At 33.2% G+C, this 23786-nt stretch overlaps 2 protein-coding genes across 3 annotated transcripts in view; both read left to right on the plus strand.

The window, feature by feature from the left end:
• BicC (protein bicaudal C) overlaps positions 1-23786 on the plus strand; it is a 635428-nt gene that overhangs the window by 303159 nt on the left and 308483 nt on the right. The window lies entirely within an intron of this gene.
• Positions 1-23786, plus strand: part of LOC140445786 (uncharacterized) — a 321172-nt gene that overhangs the window by 155131 nt on the left and 142255 nt on the right. The window contains exon 3 of one of the 2 annotated variants that reach the window (XM_072538129.1): positions 1816-1912. The exons of the other annotated variant lie outside the window; for it this stretch is intronic. The gene's annotated coding sequence lies outside the window, so the exon portion shown is untranslated. The remainder of the gene's footprint in view (positions 1-1815; positions 1913-23786) is intronic. 2 annotated transcript variants of the gene reach the window in all.

Here is a 23786-nt window from a genome sequence, read left to right on the forward strand (position 1 = left end):
CTGCAGATGTGACTCTCTTAGACTTTTTTATGGGGATATTTAAAGAGCAAAATGTTTTGGAAAATTTTTTGAAGTTTTTCTGAGGACATTCATCAACGAAATATTCGTGTTCAGCGACCTCAAAAACCCCCCGAGTAATGTCGACTCATTTAGAATGAAATTAACATGAAACTCCAGAAGATGAGATCACCCTGAGCATCAGATACCTTAAAGATCATCGCCGTCCTAATATTCATGTTCAAAAACCTCAAAAACATTCGAGTAATGACTTTTGAGTGATTTCGAATGAAAATATAAAATTCCAGGAGAGGAGGTCCACCCTCCACTAGGTAGCTCGAGATCCATCGCCGTTATAATATTCATATTTAACGACCTCGAAAACCTCCAAGCAATGACTTTCGAAGACAAAGTTCACCCTGGGCACCAGGTAGCTCCATGATAATTGCCGTCATAGTATTTGCCTTCAAAAACACTGTGTTTTTTTTTACAAATGTAGATTTGTCACATAAAAATAAGAAGAAAGACGCTATAGTGTAAAAACTAAAAACTCCTATCATTTTGTGCAGTAAATTATAGTCAAAAAAATAGTTGTCTTCATTTCAAAATTCATTCTTTAACTTTCCATAATACACTCTCTTCATTGTTTTTGACAAAGTTAACTTTAGCATGTGTCTACCCCTAAACATTTGAAACATTTTTATCATCATTGCTATTCGTATCTTTGAAGCTGTTGCTCTAAATAATTGGTTAAATATGCACTGGAACCAGTCTCTTAAATTGCGCAGCCAAGATATACGTCGTCTCCCCACGCTTCGTTTGCACTGAATCTTTCCTTGGATAATTAATTGCAGCAATCGGAACTTTTTCCCTCAACCCAACGTGTAGGTGGTCTTCGTCTACTACGTTTGTCTGCTCTTGGCCTCCAATGTGTAATTTTGCTCGTCCATCGTAAGTCATGCATTCTCGCTACATGGCCTGCCCAATTCCATTTAAGTTTTGCTATGCGTTCCACAACATCGGCAATACTCGTTCATTCTTCGCAGATGTTCGTTTCTTATTCGGTCCCGCAACGTCACTCCCAGCATAGACCGTTCCATTCGTCTCTGTGCCACTCTCAATTCCGAAGCCGTAGTCTTGGTTAGAGTCATGGTTTCCGCCCCATAGGTTATAACTGGTAATACGCATTGGTCAGATACTTTTCTTTTGAGGCTAATTGGTATGTTGGCCCTAAGTGTGTCTCGTAGTTTTCCAAAGGCTGTCCAGGCTAAAGTAATTCGTCTTTGGATTTCGTATGTTTGGTTATCCCCGCTGATTCTTTTTTCATGACCCAAAGACATATATTTCTCCACCAGTTCTACCACTTTGTTTTGAATAGTTAAATGGTTATTGGGGACTATATTTTTATAATCTGAAATAATTCCAATTGGTATTTTTTAAGAATGTCATAAGTCGAAATAATTTATAGATAGTTGACTCAACTCAAAATAAAACATTATTCTTCACAGAAAGTATTGTATTATCTTATTGAGTTTTAGAGAAAGGACGTCATATCTCAAAATATGACAGTATTATGCAAAGTGTCGAACCAACTTTTCTTATTTATCTTATTAATAATAACGACACTTCTTCGATAGGCCTTAAGCATAAACTAACTATGACGTTATCACACAAAAAATATCGAATATTTAAAATCTTTTCACTAACATAGTCCATTTTTCACTTTTTTGAGATATGAGGGTCTTCTTCCTAGGTAGCGATATATATTTTTTTATTAGAAAAATAATAAAAAATTAAATAAACTATTTTTTGTTTCAGATTTTTATTTATGACTCAAATTGAACTGCTAAAACATCGCTTTGGGTTTTCTACACAAATGGTGATCTATCAAATTGGTAAAAAACTAAGAATTCAAGTAAGTTATCACAAATATTATTAAAATTCTTATCTAAAATCCTATTTCGAAAAAATTAAAAGAAAATAAGATACTCTAGTGATGCAAGGAAAAATAGTCGAAAGGGCAATCCATAAAGAAGAACTTGTATCTCTTCTTCGATAAAAATCAATATATACTATAACAATTTTCAATTGAAAGTGACTCATCTACAAATTGAACGAGCTAACGGCAACAATGTTAAATATCAGAAGTAAATTCTTACCGGCACTTACCGGTGTCATTTTTATTGTGTATGCTTCGTCAATATGGATAAGTGAAAAGTAAGACGGTTATGTAAAATTTGCCCCAGTAACAATATACCTTCTGCATACCGGTGCGATTCACGAGTGAATAGTTCAACAACTTCGGTGAATGCTTTGAAACATGGATAAACTTATCAACACTTCGCTGGTCCATCTAATGTATGTCCTTGGAAGGAGTGGAAATGGAAGAAATAGCTTTTTCGTTCGGTTTTTTGTGACTTTGTTTTATATTTATTAAATATACTTTATTATATTTATTAACTTTAAAATAATTGTTGAGGTAAGTAAACAACAGATAAATAGCAGAATATGATTGATGTTTATTCTTTTTATAGCAATAAGATGGATTCCGTAGCGGGTCCAAGTAATGTACAAAGAAAGCTGAAGTTTATGTCGGCAGAAGAAAAGCAGATTGTCTGTAGAGTATATGAAAATTTAAAAAATACACTTCGTACAGTTGAAGCTGTAGCTCAGTGTTCATTTTTAAGGAGAGTATCCGTGTCGACAATTCAACGCATGGTACGTGAAAAAAAGGTGACTGGGATTGTGCAAGCTCCAAAAGTACATTGTTGTGGTAGAAAACAAATTGAGTTAGACGAGTACCAGAAAAATTTCTTCTGAATTTTTCTTTTTTGAAAATAAAGCGACAACCCTTGATTTCATTAGGACAAAGGTAATGGAGAATGATCTCATTCCAAAAATGAGCAAAAGGATAATAAGTAAATTTTATATGTGCTAAACGATTTCGTAAGTCTGTCTTAATAGAAAGAAAAGATTTACTCATGACGAAGAGGATATCTTCGCTCTATTAGAGAGGTTCGTTCTGCTCATAAACAGATTTATTACCTGTAGGAAACGTGGATGAATGCTGGTCAAACATTATCTAAGATCTGGCAAGAAACTACTGTAACGAGTTATCGTCAAGCATTTTTGGACGGTTTATCAACCGGGTTAATTGTCGCCCATATAGGTAGCAAGGGTGACTTGTTATATGATAGTGCACTAATTTTTTTACCCAAAAAAAAACGGGGAATTATCACTAAGACATGGACGCCCAATCTTTGAATCCCGTTTTTCCTCAAAATGGTGATACCAAAAGGTATCACCATTTTGAGACTTTATCCTTACCATTGAGAGTTAATATAACCCGATAGAATTAATCTGAGCTCAAGTAAAGAGTTACGTAGCTCGTGAATATGTTACGTATAAAATTTCTGATGTCCAGCGTTTGTTAGAACTCGCAATGGAACGGATACGGAAAGAAGATTGGGTTAATGCCGTAGCCCATGTGATCAAGGAGGAAGAGAAAATGTGGAGATTGGACGGGATGGTAGACACTGTTTTCGACAAAATAATAATATACTTAAGTACGACTGGTGATTCCTCTTCGGACAAGTCGCTCGATTCCGAAACTTCATAAGCATACCTTAGGTAACTATTTATTCGCTTTGTAGTTCTCCTTCTATATAAATGGAATATAATAATTATTTTACAAAGTTTTCTGTTTTTTGAAGTACTGTATTCTATAATATAATAACAATAAAATTTTACTTTGTTTTGTTAGACAACTATAAGATACCTGTCAAAACAAACATAATAATTTAATACTTATATCGGTCTTAGATTTAATTTTTACTTTATTATTTAGGTGTTTAAATAAATAATAAATAATTAAAATATTATTTTGGTACGCATCTGCAAAGTTGATAAGGGGAATATCGGTTGGTCGCTTTAAGTGCGATGTTGCCAATGAATCACCTGCAATTGAAAATTGTTATAATATAATAATAATTATCACCATTCTAAAACAAAATGCCTGTGGATACAGCACTCGAAGAAAGAGAAATACCATTATCAATTTTAGTGTCATAATTTTTGCATAAAATTTAATCAAAGACGTAATTGCAAAGAAAAAACTCATCTATTTTTGTTTAAGAAAATAATAAAAAATTTTGATTACTCCGTTTTATGATAACACGAGAATCACTCTTATTAGAAAATTTTTAACGTATGTGTCACCTGGTACTTACCACTTGAATGAGTTTTTAAATATTATTGTTCCAAATAGGTCATAATACCGTGGGAAATTCTTCTGACTGTTTCCTAAACAATACAAGTCACATATTTGTATCTCTAAATGGTTTTCAAACGAGGAAAGAACCGTCAATTAAACTTGTTGACATTTTTGTTAAATGACTGGTTAGTTGTGTAACTACTTCTTACGCGAATTAGCAAAGAATAGAATTTGCAACGTTTTGTTTTATTTACCAATTGTTGTTAGTAGGTTTCTATGCTGCTACTTTAAATGTAAATTCTCTAATTCAAAATTAAAATGCACATTAACCAATAAATGTAGATAGCGGAAATGAGAGTAATACTGTACATATTAACAAGAAAATCAAACAAAAAGCACCCATAACGCAATAATACACTAAAATAATACAAATTAAATAAAAGAGAATATTTATTGATATACAACAGGCCGTTAAGACCGTAAGCATTTTTATAAAATACAATCATAAGATTAACTAATTACAATTATTTTAATCCAAACTCAAAATTAATTAATTAATTATTAATTATTCATCTCTGTTTTGTGCTTTAGTTTTTCAGTCTCTCACCTTCACGTGCTTAAGGTCTTCCTCCACTTTATTAAGCCACCTCGTTCTGTGCCTATCGCTTAGTTTCCTGGTTATAACTAGTTTAGACATTCTGTTTGCTGCCATTCTTTCTACATGTGCTAACCATCTGATCCTTTGCAATTTGACGAACTGGTGATGGTAGTAGTCTTTGTACAAAGCCATTAATTCGTTGCTGGTGCTTCTCTCCCATCCAAAAACAAGACTCCTTTTGTTTTTTTTTTTGGAGTTAACATCTTCCAATAAAAGATTACATTTTACCAGGTCGTATGAGTTGTTTTTAAACGTTTTTCTGATAATTTCGCAAATGTATGCAAAGACTTCTTCTTAATCTTCAAATGTGTACCCTGGAGGTAAAGGACACTATGTCCATTTTTATCGAAATTTAGATTATTGCACTTTTGAATATAACTTTTCTGGCTCTACACATAGGTAAACCATACTATGTCCAGAGACAATTTTACAGCAAGTTACCGACTTTTTAATAAACACCAAGTCCACTTCCAGTCAGAGGTAAACAACACCATATGGACTTGGTGTTGTTTACCTCTACTATATGTGTGCACCGTCATTTACCATCCGGACATAGTGTTATGTACCCTTGTACACTTCCCGTCATATAAAAATGGTACACTTTTTTTTCCCAATGTAAACCAGTGTTCAGACCAGAGATATATAAGAGAGCCTCTCTTACATATCTCTGGTTCAGACTGGAGACAATGGTTCGTGAAACAATTCATTGTTGCCATCACAGATAACGGAATTGCACTAAATCTAAATAAAAAAATAACGTTCAAAAATGTGTTTAGATAAATATTATTTTTATTATTAACAACAAAAAACGGTATCTAATAAATTTAATAACCTGAGAGACGGTTGAGTTAATGTCCAAAATGTTTGAAGAATTTTTTAATAATGGAGATATGACAAAATACTATTATTTCAGCAGTTTCGAATTGTAATACATATATTTAAATTCCACACTTCCACTGTAACAGTTATTCATTTTGTATTAATTTCAAATTAAATTTTTAATTTTTCCAGTGTGTTTTATTTATTCTAGTATGCCACAACTCAATACAGTTTTGTGCTACACTTTACGAGAAACGAATGACAGCTCTCGATTTGAAATTAAACATAACTTAAAGTCATGTCTAAATTTTTTATTTTTTAACATTATTTTTGAATTAAAATATTTTCATAAAGTATAATAAAACACGATTCAAGTCCTTATTTTAGCTGGTTTGATGTAATATATTCGTTATAAGAAAGAAGTGGACGAAAATGATAATTTGTTTGGAGATGAAAATTCGGATATTGATAAAATCTATGAGCCTCTAAGTGGTGAAAGCTCAGAATCGGACGACAATGATATGAGACGTATAAGTAAACCAGCGAAAATAAAGGTAAAAGAGAAAGCTATTATTACTCCTACGATTAGTGGGGCAATAAAAAAAATCTTCTTCAGGACGATTTATCCCTAAGCAGTGATGCAGGAAATTTCAATGAACATAATGAAGTTATTTTAGAAGAAGAGTAAAGTGTTAAAAGAAAGGTACAAAATATAACTAAGTGCAAACAAAAAGGTAAAAAACGTGTAGTAAATGAACAAAATTGGGCCTGTAATGTTCGCAAACGAAAAATAGCTGGTGGGAAAGAGTATCTCAGTAAAAGAGGCAAAGACATGCCTGCAAAAATGTTAAAGCCTGAAAGATTGCCAGAATACGAAAGACAAAAAATTTTCAACTCATACTGGACTGAGACAAACGTTTCAGATCTTAAAAAGCTTCTCATGTATCGACATTCAACCTACTCTTCGATCAAGAAAAAACGACCTAAATTCTACCAAATCTAAAAATAATACACTACACTACCATTTTACAGTGAACAATCAGCTATTGAAGGTGTGCAAGGTTATGTTTTTAAACACACTTTGTATATCTAATTTAGTAGTAGTAAATATGATCAAAGAGGTAAACACACGTCAACCAATAAAACTCCTACCGAAAAGAAGTAAGAGAGATTATCTGGGCACAGAACTTACAATAGAAAAGATGTGTCAGTGTCAACTGTACATTGATGAATGTAATGAAAGACATGTAGATCCAAAGCTCAGAGCAAAAAAGTGGTTGTACGCAGATATTTTTAATAAAGACTTCAAGTTGTCGTTTAAACCTCCCGAAAAAGACATTTGCGTTACATGCAGTACATTTACCGCTCAATTAAAAAATAATCTTACTGCAGATGAACTAACCAGTGTACAGGCTGATCATGATGCTCACCTAATTGAATCTAAAACTCGGTATAACTTAAAACAATTGGACTTTATAATAGCTAAAGAGTCACCAAAATACAAAGTACTATCTGATGATTTGCAAAAATGTTTGCCTTCACCACTAACAAACAATTGTATTAGTTTCTACAAAAGGAAGCTTTGGACATTAAATTTTACATTACATGATGCCAGTGATTCTTCTGTACAATGTATAATGTGGGACGAATCGAAAGGGGCCCGAGGTGCAAATGAAATTGCCTCGTCAATTTTGAAATGGGCTGACAATATAATTCCAGGTAGTTAACTAGAGGACATCACTCTTTGGACCGATAAGTGCTATGGACAACATAAAAATATAAGTATTATAATGTGCTATTTTTGGATACTGCAAATAAAGACGATCACTCAAAAATTTTTACTGAAAGGGCACACACATATGAAAGCAGACACTGTTCATGCTTTAATCGAAAGAAAAAGAAAGAAACTCTCCAATTTGGCCATTTTAACACCATGGGACTGGCAACAACTAGTTAGGCAAACATCAGGTAAATACACAGTGCACAATATGGAACTTGCAGATTTCAAAAACTTCAAAACGCTGTTCGATAAGAAATTGTCATCTAATCCTCCTTTTGTAAGTAGAAAAAAAATGTTAATAAAGATCCTGTTCTACTGTCAACATGTGTTTTCCTACAAGTCCAACAAGAACACATTGGAAAGTTCTTTTATAAGACCGATTTCAATAATCAAAATATGTATGGAGTGGACTTCATGAGGTATCGAAGACAGCTAGCAAGTAACGTTTCCAGTCCAATTAAATCAAGTCTCAGTAATCCCATTACCAATCACAAAACAAAAGTACAATGACTTAATTGCACTACTGCCTTTTGTTTCGTCAGTTTGTCATGCGTTTTATCAAAATTTAACACATAGCGATGTAGCCACAAATGAATACCCACAAGAAGATGAAGATGATATGGAGCATCTTTAACAATTTTGAAACTTGTCGTCTATAATTTTACTTAATTATTATAACATTATAATATTTACCTCTAATAAAATAATAGTATAGGCTGTTTAATGTGTTTGTATTGTTTATTTCGTAAAGACCTTAACATGCAATGCCACATTATTTAAAAAAGTTGTTAGAGGTAAACAACACTATGTCCAACTACACATTTTTAAAAAAAATTTAAATAATGAACGGAGGTATATAACACTTCATGGAATGAAAAGCGATTATACACACCACAATAATAATATATTAATCTTGGTTAAATATAAGAAACATTTGAGTATTTACTGATTACAAATTTAAAAATTTTTAAAACTGCTCTCCTGAAAAAGTAAGAAAATGGACATGTGTCCTTTACCTCCGAGGTACCGAAATAAAATTGCATACTTCTTTTTCAGGTTGAGGTGCACTTTGAAAAAATTTATAGTATCGGCTTGTAACTGGTGTTTCGATAGCTGAATATGATAACACTTTTATTAGGAAAAGTTTGGGCAATTCACTACACATCAAGATTACATCATCAGCATACATTAAGCACCACGGAATGTTACCCTGGAGTTTCGCTGTTATTTCATCCAAAACTAATAAAAATAGATAAGGACTAAGCACCGAGCCTTGATGTAATCCTACTTTTATATGGAATTTATCAGTCTCTCCCACCCCTTTCTAACACTTGTTATTCCCTCATACCTACATGTCTCACACAATCTTTACATATTCACCGGGAACTCCTTCCTTATTGAGCGCCCACCACAGAATCTCTCTATCAAATACTTTCTTAAGATCAGTGAAAAAAATTTAGTGTAGTGTTTAAATTAGACATTATATTATTTTTTTCGCTCTTTGGTTTCTATTTGAATTTAATCGTTTTGAGTATGAAGTTGTTTTTAATTAATAAAGTTGATAAACACAAAGTTATCCAGGTATTAATGTTTATTCTAATTCGTCTGCTCTAATTATTACAGCAAGATTAAAAAAGAAATACAAATCAATAGATAAGACATAATAAAACTGTTTAAACCAAGATTCGTTCGGAGTTAGCTTAAAATTAATCGAGTTGTTGTTGACTGTGACTAATAGTTCAAATATAAACAGTATAACAAAAATGCATATTTTTATATGATATTTATATTATAATGAACTGTTATAACCTTACAATAAAGAAACTACAAAACATTCTCTTTAAACTGTAATAAATTATTACGAACTCACTAAAATATAGTAATAAATTACTTCATTTGGTTAGCCGTATATCATATTCGAAATATTTACTTAATTGGTCTTTTCTTTCCAAAATTAACTCATATTTTGATAGATAAGTACCTATTTGTTATTCCAAAATGACGGATTGGTATGCGGTTATTTGCCAATGTCGAATGCTAGTCTGTTTAATTTAAGCCCATTGTATATTTTAGCGTTTTGCTCGTAACTCTTTTTTATGGTAACGTTGAAACAAATAGATCTGTAAACTCGACTGCAACGAGACTGCCTGCTGGGTTTTATTTTATGGATCTTTCAAAAATGTCTGGAGTGGCGCAGAAAATTTTTCACTTTTAAATCAACAATATCAAGAAAATCTTTTATGCTTAAAATGCGTTAAAAAATTAGGTTTTAAGTTTGGAATAAATGAACAATTATGTAAGCATAGTTTGCGTTAATTATCATATGCTTGAGGATTTGCATATTCGATTAAACACATAAAAAATGGAAACAGTAACATCACAATAACCTTGAACTTGTAAACTTACAAGCTGTAAGCTGTAAACTAACGAAGTGTTCCAAAATTATTTCTGAAAACGAATAAGGTAGAGGCACCAGTACCTGACACTCTAAGGCCAAAAAGATACATTTTCTGATATTAAAACGTTAATTTTACTCAGGTTTTTTTTTGTTGTCTTAAGCAAAATGTATGATTAAGTTTATTACTAATTGTACTTGTGAAAGGAGATTTGATTTATATAAAACTTGCCAAAAAAATTTTTATTTTTAAATACATGTTTTGTCCCCAATACCTGGCATTGCAAATTTTGCAGAATCCAAAAAAATACCCAATACCTGACATATCAAAAAACGTATTTAAATAAAAAAAAATTAACTTATTTATTCAAATATCTAATTAAAACAGGAAAACTTTTATTTCTGGAACTCTGTACATTTCGTTGATCTTCTCCACAATATCAGTATGATCATACCATATTGCATCCTCTTTATTTGGCCATTTCCATGAATTGAAGTTGCTGTTTACCATAACGCTTACAAACGCCTTATTTTCTTCTACTTCTTTTATTTTTCCCGTATTCTTTTTTTTCTTCTTTTCTATTCTTTCCCTTCTTTTAATAGGGAGTTTTTGTAACTACCTAACGTAACGTATCTCACTATACGTAAAGATCTAACGTATGGAAGAAGATGAACGTTAAATTGAGAGTTAAAGTTCTGCACGCAACGTAACGATAGTGTTGAACTCATCGAATTAGTGATTAACTAATAAATTGTCAGTGCCAGTCTTGTCCTTGTCATTTAACCCTATTTTTGATATTCAAAATAAATAACAAATATTTTTTTGAACAATTTTTAATTTTTGAGATGGACGCTATATTAAATGTAGGTGCTTTTATTGATGATGAAGAAGACGAAGACATAGAAGATGCCCTTCTTCTCCACATTTTGCACGACTATACGGCCGCTTTAATTTTGATACCTTGATATAAAATGTAAAAATATTTTTCGCTTTTGGATTAAATTCCACCTTTCTGGATGGCGTAAGGGTTCTTGCCTACGACTTCCTTCAACAAGAACAAATTATCTTCATTGCTGAAGTGAAGTTGTTTTCTACTGCTTTCCATTATTTATAAAAATCAAAACAAATATACTTAACCACAAATGTGAAAAAACACGTACCCCGTGTGCTTATGAAATGTGGATGTTGAAATTTTGGTAATCGGGTAACATCCCCTTGTGCATTCGGTTACCTTCGGCTCGATAGGGATGCGTATGAACGTAACGTATCAGCCCGTTACGTTAGGTAATACGTATCTAGATACGTTAGTTCAACCATTAATGTGCATGCTTATATGTCAAAAAGATACGTTACGTATACGTATTTGCTTGCACAAAAACTCTCTATTATCCGTATCAAAATGTGGTTGTGGATCTTTATCTGTATTGCATTTATCCATGCTGTTCTCCTTGTTATCTGAACGGTCTCTTCTGTTGTTGAGATTTCAGGGTCATTTAATTTGGGAACGATAAATGTGTTGAGTTGTTTTTCATTTTTGATCTTCAGCTAAACTTGAAAAAGACTTCTTCTTCTTCTTCAGTGCCTTATCCGGTCCGGATGTTGGCGATCATCAAGGCTATCATGGTTTTGTTGACTGCTCTGCGAAACAACTCCGCTGAGGTCATCCCAAACCATTGTCGGAGATTTTTCAACCATGAGATACGACGGCGTCCCGGTCCTCTTCTGCCAAATACTTTACCCTGCATAACGAGTTGAAGAATTCGATATTTTTCTTCGTTCCGCATCACGTTTAATTAAATTAAGCACTTCTTTTTCTTTTGTAGCGTCGTCATGCGCTGTAGGACCTCAACGTTGGTGACATGGTCCACATAAGATATTTTTAGTATCCTTCTGTATATCCACATCTCGAAGGCTTTGATTTGTTTTTCAGTGGCTTGCGTCAGTGTCCAGGCTTCAACTCCATATAGTAACACTGGAAGAACGTAGCACCTCACTATCCGCATCTTGGTTCCCAAACTGAGATCACTGCAGCACAGCAAGGATCTCAACTTAATAAATGTAGACCGTGCCATTTCAATTCTGGATCTAATCTCTTGAGCGTAGTCCCATTGTACGTTGAGGGTAGTTCCGAGGTAAGTGAATCTGTCGTCTCTCTGGATCTCTTCGCTACCTGCCATTAGTGCCCCGGGATCTAAATTTGTACGGCTGACAACCATGAATTTAGTTTTCTTAATATTAAGGTTCAGTCCGTATGTTACGCTCACAGTTCGCACTCGGTCTAGTAAGGCCTGCAGATCGTTTAGGCTGGTTGCTAGTAACACAGTGTCATCGGCGTAGCGGATATTATTGATGTATTCACCGTTCACTCGGATTCCCATGTCTAGGTTTGTGAGGGCTTCATTAAAAATCTCCTCAGAGTATATATTGAAAAGAGTCGGCGATAGCACACATCCTTGCCTTACTCCTCGCATGATCTTCACTTGGTCGGTCAGCTGGTCTTCGACCTTGACTTGAGCACGCTGGTTCCAGTATAAATTCATGATGATCCAAGTGTCCTTCTCATCCAATCCTAAAAGACTTAAACGTTGTATATTTCTGTTCCACGTATCCGAGTCTGCTGCATTAAATTCTTGTAACACGCCAGTGTCAGTGTAGGTCTCTAACATTGTTGAAATGTTTTTTCTTGAGGAGTTTCTTCTACGGTTAATGGATTATTGTGAATTTCTGTATTATTTGACTTGAAATATTTTTGGTAGTTGATTGCATAGGCGTTGACTGGGCACAAATCGGCAGCACGAAAACCATTCAATATAATTTTCGGAGTAATGGAATTCTCTATGGCTTTTGCTAGAACTGGTCCAAAATTCTCCTTCTTCATTTTTGAACCACTGTTTTGTGTTCTCCAATTGTTTACTTCATTTCTCCAGCAATTTCTTAGGGGTCTAAAAACTGCTACATCCATCGGCTGCGTAATATCTGTCGAATTAGGATGCAATGCAATAAGAATAATTTTTCTTTAAGTACAGAAATCACTAAGAGGCAAAGTCAAGTTACTAGAAGGTCCATCAACGAAAAATATAATTGGAAACTCAATTTCATTTTCCACAACCCAAGGATAAAAAACGTTTGTTATATACTCATAGAAAGTTTCCGCGGTCATCCATCAACTTTCACTTTTACCAATTGCAAAACATTTTGGCATAGAAGCAGATATACCCGGTGGAATCCTTTCATAAGCAAACATCACCATGCCTGGGGCAATGTTTCTTACTGCGTTTGCTGTCATAAGAACAGTAGGCACTCTTTCTCGTCATTTGGTAGATGGCTGTAGACAGTGGAATCTCTCTTGCATGTAAGAACTCGGCTTCCTTAAGGATTCATATAAAAAGCCGACTCATCAGCATTGAATACTCGTTTAGGATCAATAAAAATGTCGTAATAATTATTCTCCAGCGGCGTAAATTTTTTTCATTGACAGATGACCTCCCGGTAATTAGGTTTTGCCCGACTCTATGTGTCAACTCTGGATGTCTTTATAGAAAGCAAGAATACCACTTTTTGCGTCTTCCATTTTTGAAATTATTTTCACGGTTGTTAAGTTTGGAAATTAATTCTACATAATCAATGAGCTGAAGCTTTGTTGCTGGAAAACCAGGATCAGAAATATAAAATAACCATTTGACCAACAGATTTTCTTCATCAGGGGTTAAATTTGTAGCAGGTCCCTTTCTGCATTCTCTAGGGTATCTACCACTTTTTTTATATATTAGTGTAGTTCTTGGGATCCCATATTTTTTACTTGTTGTGGCAACAGGTATTCCGTTGTCAATATCTGCCAGGGCTTGACGTAATGTCTCATTAGAATATTTCTTTGGCATTGTCAACTGAAACACAAAGAAAATCTAAATTATTAAACAAATATTATTTGGACCCAGTAGCTGAAATATGTTAGTAACCAATATCAGACATGGGTGTCAGCTATTGGTACAACATAAAATTATAAAATTTTGATTGCCTTTACAGGGTTATTTACGTGCTTCCTACTTAAATATTCATTCAAAGTATAAAAACATCTGAAACCCGATAGCTGACACTAGTGTCACTTACTGGATACTCGCTCGGATCTTGTACCAGTATCTGACACCTCCTAGATAACCTTACTTTATTAACATAAGGTAATTTTAACAAAAAATACCTATATTTATATTACTGTTAAATGGATCTACACTAAAAGACTTACCCTTTAAATACACATTAACGTCACACACCCAATTTATATAAACTATTTTCTTGGCCTTTTTGCTTAGTAATTTCGACAAAACGTGCACTTTTACGTCACTTAAAATAAAACTAATCAATTTTACCAACCTTAAAATTTATATTATCGGCCCATTGATGCCAACATATTCACACTATTACCCAAGGAAGCAAAGACCGCCAATACTACAGACTGTACTGTTTCAAATAGTCTTAGTACATAAATAACAAATTCTGGTGTCGCTTACTGGGGTACTGTCAGCAATGGGAGCCACTACCTTAGTGTGATTATCTTTCACAATTCAGTAATACGCCAATAGATGACCTTTTATGAGTGTAGTTTTCCTCGTTACCACAAATTGGCTTGAAAATTCAGATTTAGGGTCCTCTTACCCTCTATTTAACTTTTAGACTTGAGCCCAGGGTTGCTTTTACTTGAGGGGTGAAAGCCACCCCTTCCCGAGGGTGAAAAAGACACGTTTAAAATAAGTCCTGAAATGAATAAATTACTAATGCTAAGCAACTTTTGTTCTATAGAGTTTTTTCACAAAAACTTTTGTTTGTTTTGTTGAGTTTTGTTTGTTTAAAAAAGTTTCTAGCATCAAAACTATGCGAGTTACGCTCGAAATAAAGTTGATCCTTTTTTTGGTAAAACATCGCTAAAATCACCCCCTAATTAGTACCCGAATGAAATTAATCTCTATAAGCCGCACAAGATAGACAGATGGAAAGAGCTAAGAGAGACCTATGTCCAGCTGTAGACGCATACAGGTTGATGATGATGATGATTCAAGGTCTATATAAAAAAACTTTTACCGCTTGGAAGGTAGATCTACGAAATATGTATCTAGGGCCACCTTCAAAAACGAGAACGTAGGCCGCTGGAGAAATCCACATGGCAAGAAAACTTATTAATGCAAATGGCCTTTACACGTCTATTAAGAAAACAAAAATAATAGAAATCACACGGCGGCAGAGCGTTGTTTGGATTTCCAGAGAGTAGTAATACTTTATATTACCATTTGTATACCTTATCCATGGACTCGTAATGTGAATGTCGGTGTCTCGTGAAAACACAGTGTGTTCTTCACAATGCACGATAAAGGGGCCTGTTGCGACCACCTCCACAAAACGAGTGAAAGAATTTTAGTAAATTACCGCGAAGAAGCTTGATGACTCGTCGTCTATCGGGGGATTGAAGCGCGCTCTACCGATCATATTAATACAACTCGCGGCACTGGACGAGTACTACCCGCCAAAGCGGATAGGATGCATGTAGGGTGTTCCGTATAGTTGTCAACCCAATGCTCATTGAAGAAAGCGATTCGATTCACTTCGATTAAGCTCGATTATTTGAACGTTACAAGGTTAGATTATCAATCTTTAATAATAATTTTCCGACACCATCAGTTCAATACTACTGCCTTTATCTTTACATAAACCAGCTTGCAACCTATTCCATTGTTATAGATTGAAGTAATGAAGAAAATAAAGAAATAAAATAAAATATAGGTTGCTAATGTCCATTAAATAAAAAAAAAATCATCTTAAATGTGATAAGTACAGAGGGATCAGATATTTAATAAAGATTAAATAATCTATAAGAAAATTTATAACATAATTCACAAGCAACTCTCGGGTTGGTCAAAAATTGGTGTCGGGAGAAGTCACTCGAGTTTAATCCTGAGAAGACTACTGCGGTCCCTATTACACAGAAAATGGTCCTCAAGTCAACCAGACAGTTTGTCTTCTATGGAAAAATTCCAGATATCTCTAAGTCAGTGACTATCGTGGATCTATCCAGGTTAGTTATACTGGAATCTAAACTTAGTAGAAACTAATCTGTAAACTGTAGAAGGAATAGCTAACTTCAAGGTGGAAAAGAATCTACTGGTGGACAGAATAGCTTTTGAAGCCAAATGGGACCACGGTCTCAGCTGAGACCCAGTCGTTTCACCTCAAGCGGTTGGCATGCGTTAGTATTTTAGAATCTATGAGAAGCTCTCTCACAGTGACCTTTGATGCCTTGGGCAGTAGTTGAGAGAGACCGATCGGAATGGTTATTGTGACATTTTCATCTTGCAGGACAGCATGGTCTCTTACTTTGAGTTCACACCCTTCTTCACGGTTTACTTTCTGGATCGTAATAAGTGGATGGAACCAAAATCAAACACTGCTTCTTAGGAGTTGGCTCATCTAGTTTACAGATGAACGAGCTAGCAGGAGCTGGAGTATATGGACGCAATATCGAAGAGTTGAATCAGACTTTTAGTTCATAAGTATCAGTTTTTTGAAATCTTAATGATCTTACAATGCTCACGAGTTAGTTGATGCCTTGACAGGATCATCTCTATCTGCTCTGTCATTCATGCAGCTCTAAACATCCTGGAAGGAGCCAAAATTAGGTCCAAATTAGGTATGGCATGCAAAGTGTCTTAGATACCGTTCCTTTCACCAACAAGAAAAACTTGATATGGTACTGTAAAACAGAAGTATAGAATGACCAGTGTCGTTAAGAGACAGGACTTTCCACTCGGTCTCTGGGGCTCTTTTTTTGACTTGTATGTTCCTTTTTTTTCCTTCGTTTAACTCGGCATTCTTCCACTAATATTTTAGTTTTTTTATTTCTTGAAACATTTTTAATAAGCCTGTTCCAGCTGTTCAAAAAATTATTTAGGATTCAGTTCACCACTACAGTCTTCCAGTTTTTCAGGATTCACCATCTTGAAGATGAGAGTCGATATTATAGTATATACAGTAGTCGTATATTGCATCACTACTCATTGGAACCCGAAATACCATATTGCAAAAGCTTGTTTTTAAGGAACAACAATAATTTTGGTTAAATAAAATTCCCTATTAATTATTTTTGACCAGATTGTAATTGCAACAAACACCAAAAAGATGTTTATATATAAAAGACATAATAAAAATGCATTAATTATAAGATACTATCAGTAATTATTTTCAAAAATGTGTAGAAAAAAAAAATTAAATATGGATAATTTGTGTTTAAATATTTTTAAACTCAATGATATATCGACGCAATTATCCAGCTCAATCGTACTTTTCCACGTAAATTTCTCGTTTCGCAAGTCGGGATACTCGTACTTGTAATCACTACTTATAAAGAAAAAAATGTTAAATAAAAATAGAACGTTGGCTTGTATGTTTGCGATGCACTTGTCAATAATAACTTATCCCGAGATTTAAATGAAAATCAACCATAAATTTATCTTATCCGTCCAATGTGGATTCGCTACATCTGTTCATGCATAGGCGTCCGTATTCTTGAGAAACGATTTTCGAATGCAAAAAAAATATTTTAAATAAAAAATAGGTAACGGAAATTACACATTTATTGTAATGAATAAAAATTGGATCGACGAATAAGATTTCAAATTTGTATGTTTTTATGTAATGAAAAAAATTATAGGGTATTTTATGACCAATGTCTTGTACTTCCGAGCTTGGCTCTAAAGGGATCAGAGAAGCCAAAAAACGGGTGGAGGCAGACATTTTTGTATATATATTGTTAAAGGAATGTACTTACTACCAATTATCTACTATTTTTAATGGGAAATAACCACAATTTAAATTTTGTCTTCCTATGCCGTTCAGCATAGCAGACTGTACTTATCATTACAGAACACATTGCTCAGATATAACGCTTTCTTTCTTGTAACAGTTGTTAATAATTCTATCTCTTTACTCATTCATCTCAATACCTTTTTATTGGTTACTCTGTCTGTCCAATGTATTTTCAGTGTGCGTCGGTACAGTCACATTTCTAAAGCCTCTAGATTTATTATACTTGCTGCTGTTGACGTCCACCCTTCTACTCCGTGAAGTATTTGAGAGAGTACGTAACATTTTGTGGCGCGTCATCGGATGCTAACGCTTAGGTTCCATTTGCTTATAAGCCTTCTCATTTTTATGAATCTAGAATCTTGCTATTTTAATCCGGATCTTAATCTCTACGTCAGGGTCCCATTTATTATTTACTGTATTTCCCAAATGTTTAAATCGGTTGTACTCTTTTAATATGTTCGGTTTTAATACGCAGGTGGATATTTTGAATGTTCTTTTTACTAGTAACCATAAATTGAGTTTTCTTTCTGGTGATCTTTAGTCCAAACTGGTTGCCTGTAGTATTTACTCTATTAAGCAACATCTATAAATCTTTGATGGTATTAGCCAGTATAACAGTATCATCTGCATATAGAAGATTACTTATTGGTATGCCATTAATCTTGATGCCTTCATTCTACTCTTCCAGTGCCTCTAGAAATATTTGTTCCGTATATAGATTAAAAAAACAGACCTTTCTAACCCCTTTAAAAATAGTTATGTTTTGACCCACCATATGTTCACACTTTATGTGAGCTGTTTGATTCCAATACAGATTTTTAATAACCTGGATATCCTTAGTGTCAAGTCCTGAAAGATCTAATAGTTCTATAAGTTTATCATGTTGGATAGTGTCGAACGCTTTCTCATAGTCGACAAAGCAGGCGTAAACATATTTCTGTTGATCCAGCTATTTTTGAGCCAAGACTTGCATTACAAAGAGGGACTCTCGCGTTTCAAAACCGCATCTAAAGCCGAGCTGTGGTTTACTTATACAGATATGTCGAATATCATGAAAAATATCCACTTTTTGGTGCCAGTTCCATTAATTTTGAAATTTGAAGGCACACTTTTGGGACAATTTTCTTTGAGAATGAAGAGAAAAATAAAGCATTATTGTAAAAGTATAACAAAAGCCTTCATTTTTTTTTTTCTAAAAAGGTTTGTAGGAGCTTTTGAAGAGACTTTACAGTGGTTTTAAGTTGCGACATTTTTTACACCCCAAAATCCCTATTTTGCTCATTAAATTTTTGAAATTTCGTAAAAAAAGACATGATTATCCTGGTTCCGGGTGGCGGCAAGTTTTTTAAGTACAAAAGAACAAAAAACATTGATCCCAATAGTGTGCCCACAAATTTCGAAATCAACGTTTTTGTCATCAAAAAAATGGATATTTTCTATGGAATTCGGCATTAAGGATACATAACTAAATATAAATATACTTTGAAAAATGGGCACCGCCCTTAGCTAAAGAAAAGGCGTGACAAGAAAAAGAATAATTTAAAAAGGGGTAATTCCTGGGAGTTGGCTGTATACCATATAGTTAAAAAGCTCGAACATCGAAGTAAAACACAGGTTTATTTAATTAATAATTAAATTTAAAAATTAAATAGAATTAACTTCAAAACCTTTTCGGACTAATCAGTCCATCTTCAATGAACCTAAAAGCAAGTAATGTCACTAAATTAATAAAAACGTAAGGTAAAATGTTGACTGTTATATGCAAACATGTGGTTAATTACTAACTTTGTAGTACTTGCAAAACAACCACAAAACCAAACAGTGGTCAGGTTTAAATGGATTAAACCATACTTGAAAATGTTAAATTATATGGCAGTATTCCGATGAAATTAGATTGCCAACAGGAACTTGAGTCCCTACTCGAAAGAGTTTTCTACATCCGAACTGTAATCTACTTTCATTTTGTTGGATTTATCTCAGTTTACTTAAACATTGTGTGGATTTATAACATTTTGCTCCATATGAAAGGATTTATTTCGTTTTGCTTAACCGTTGGTTGGATTTATGTCATTTTGCTAAATAACTAAATAGCTAAATGTCGAAAATAGGCCTGTATCATCTTCTAGAAAGTCACATTCCTTTTCCATTTCATCACCTTCATTAGCGGTGTCATCTTCTCGGTTTTCTAGAATGTCCTTATACCATTTAAGGTCTTCTTCTTCGCACGTATTTCCAAATTCTTGTATCAGTAAATGTTTTAACGATTTTTTTTTCTTTTCTTTTAGTGGTCTTGATAATCCCGCGGTTTCTAGTGTCAACTGTGAGTCTTTTTAACCTTTCTTAAGCAATGTTTTAGAAACTTCAGAGTTACTTTCCGCACTAAAGTGTTCAAAGCAAGTAATGGTTATTAGTGAAGGATGATGTTTCTTCAATATAATTCTTTTAACACCTGATATTCCATCAATTTTTTTTTAAATATGATTGCAATTGTTTAATATCACACAGAATCCAATCAGATAAAAGGCCTTTTACAGCACAAAAGCGGTAAATTTCTTCATATTCTTCCTTTGTCTTCGAAGGAGCACATTTTCTTAAGGCTTTTTCAATGCGCCCAAATACTCTGTCAGCTGGTAAGAAGCCGTGACCTCTAAAATGGAATGTAAAATGAATTTCAGTTAAGTTTTCAGGCGATTTTTTTTCAGCCAATATTAAAGAACTTTTAACCAAATAAACTAAATAAACGAACTTTTTGTTTATTTTTAAGATTTAATGAATCCAGATGACAAAGTAAAGAAGAATGATCCTTCCATCGATCCTCGTCTAGACATATCTTCTGTCCATGTGTAGAATACGGGACTTTTAGCGTACATACAATTAATAGGTGTTCGTGGAAGGGGCTGCACTTCCTGTATATCTAAAGGTGATAAGCTAAAGGTGATTCAATCCGGTGGCACTTCTCTTGCCACCTTTGCAAGCCTTGCCTCTTTAATTATGAATTCTGTACTGTAACATCAAGCCGCTTTTTTCCTTGTCATCCTTTGCTATTTTAATTTGGTGCTTTAATTGAGTACACAGAAAACTGTAATCAGATGCAGGGGAAGAAAATCCGATATTGAATTTTGTTCTAAAAATATTGGCAAACATCGTCAAACTAGAGATATGGTTATTATCTGTACATTGTGAGTTATTTAGTTTATGTAATTTTGATATATTTAGGTTGGCAGATAAATAGATCCTCTTTGACAAGAATTTGACATTGACAAGAATTTTAGACAAACTCTTGTGGGCCTGGTACCTTTTATGGGTGTTACATGATAAAGAGTATTAAATGAGCGAGGGTTTGGCTTGATAACTAGTTTTCTTTCTACAAGATCAACAGTTATCATATAAGATAGTTTTGTATCTTGCTGCGATTTATCAGTCGTTTATAAAAAGATTTCGTTATAAATAATAAATGTTAATGTGTTTTTACCCTTTACTTTTTTTAACCGATCTTTTAGGCACGTTAGTCATTCTCTTTCGACTTCCATTGTTACCATCTTTTACACAAATACTAGATATAAGGTCTTCCATTTTAGTAAATTATCCTGCAGTGTTTGATGCAACTGTACAAACGAACAACTTCCTCTAAAGTACCTAAGAAAGCCAAATACATTCTTACACATAACAAAATGAACAGAACTGTGATCGCCACCTTTTAGTAATTTGCTCAAACCGAACAAAACTTTCATAGAAATATTTGTTCAACCATTTTTTGTAGTTTGGTTAAATATGATGGATTTATGTCAGTTTGCTTGGTCTTAAAATGGGATTTAATGCATTTTTGTTTGGTTTTGAATTAGTCATATATCAATATAATATATTGGATTTAAAGCACATTGCCTAAAATGAATAGTTCACAATGTAGATTGAACTAAACCGAGTACTTTGTAGTATTTACTTAAAAAATGTCTAAAACTAGATTTATTGATTTTTGCTCAGTTGCTTCTCAAATGTAAAAGAAAAGGAATTTATCTTATAGACCACTGGGAGGGATTATAATGTCCTGTAGTGTAATTTCTTTAAAAAAAAATTCTTTAAATTTCTCAACCACTTGAATATTTTTATGTTAAACATACACTCATTATTTAGATAGAAATGCATTTGTACACGATCTTCGATTAGTTATAAAAGTATAAAATTTCGAACCGTTAACAGCAGATATGCCATATTCTTTTATTTAAAAATTAATTTCAACGAAATGCTCTCCTTTCTTAGCATTTTACAAGAATGAAGTGAGCATTTTAATCATTCTCTCTACATTTCTTCACAAAAGAACTTTGAAACACTTGGTTTAGTTTTTGTTGTTATCGCATCACTGGCCTGCACAAGATCTGATTTATCTTAGAATTTGGCAATATTAGAGGAAGTCCAGGGGTTACACCAATTAATGACATAAATAAATTATTCAATAAGAAGAATCACTGATCAGCTAATTCCTGAAAGGGGTAGGAAAAAGTCCCCAAGTCTTCAAATAATACCCGTGGTAGATGCCTAGGCAAGACACGTCATTGGTATGACTCACGATAGAAACTTACGCAGAAGTGTGATGAGGAAAGCCGACCCAGAATATTGATAAAGGCAAAGAAAAGACGAACGAATTTGAAAGTTATTCCTACCACAGTACTGTATTTTTCTTTATTTTAACTAGTTTTTTTTATATACTTTTCTATGGTAATATATTATATCCTAATAAATATTTTTGTATATATAAAAAAATTAGCCTATGTTGCCTTCATGCAAATGGTTAAACTATTTTTATATATCGTGTATTTTTATTTACATAGGAATAATATTATTACGTTAAAAGACAAAAAATATTATTATCAGCGTAAATAAGCGAACATTGTTTTTATTTTTATCAAAGATCCGAGAGGAACGGCCTTTCAGGGACGCCAATGATTAGATTTATTATTTATTTTTCACGCATGTTCACCTGTTTATTTATAAGCTTGCGGTGATAACTATATTTGTTTCTTTTCGTAGGTAAACCGAAGCAGTCTTCTCTAGCTAAACATAGATACAAATAGATACAGTTTATGCTTTTTGCAACAGGATGTTATTATGTTATTTAAACCTTTTCAAATGGGGAGATATAAATAATTGTTGTTGTTACGCCAATGTAGACACAGCGGCTTGGAAAACACAAGGAACCACACATAACTTAAACGATTTAAATTTTATGTAATTATTGCGAAAATGAACTAATATAATGGAGTTAAAATATAAAAAAAAAAAAACGAATATAGGATATAGAACGTTTATTACAACAACATTAACATAATAATTAAACATAATAATAAAATAGTTATTTAACCAACAAGTGTATTAATAAGGGCGATTAACAATTGAGATATTTTAACGCGTGAGCGAAGCGAGCGCGTTAATGTACGAAATTGTTAATCGCCATTTTAATTCACGAGTTCGTTACAAAACTTTTCCGTCGACCGTACTTTTCAGAAATAAAAATATCTTAGTTTAAATTTTTATTTACTTAACGATAAATAATGACATACAATGACAGACAGTACTTACAGCGGCTATGTCATTTTAAATAATCTTTTTAGTGGGAATATAAATAGGTACCTATATGTTTGGTTGCCTACACCACAGGTCACTGCCAATCACAGAGCGTTAAATGTGGTTAAATTAATTTATACAAGCAATGTATGTTGTGTTGCCTATAATAAAATCGTTCATTAATAGAAAATCATTCATTAATAGGGGTCATTAATCAATGATTTTGAGGGTGTTAAAATTAATCATAAATGGACGGTCGACGGAAAAAATAATTTAAAATACTTATCTTTGTATTTTTGCTGAGGATCTTTTTCTATAATCACGAATACTGAATGTATATATATATATATATATATATATATATATATATATATATATAATGTATATATATATATATATATATATATATATATATATATATATATATATATATATGATAAAAGAAGCAGTTTTTAGCACATATAGGTAAAGTAATGAAATCTTTTGGCTTGGTAAAAAGGAATTAACGCAGAGATA

This window comes from Diabrotica undecimpunctata, chromosome 7, assembly GCF_040954645.1.
Source record: "Diabrotica undecimpunctata isolate CICGRU chromosome 7, icDiaUnde3, whole genome shotgun sequence".
Lineage (NCBI taxonomy): Eukaryota > Metazoa > Arthropoda > Insecta > Coleoptera > Chrysomelidae > Diabrotica > Diabrotica undecimpunctata.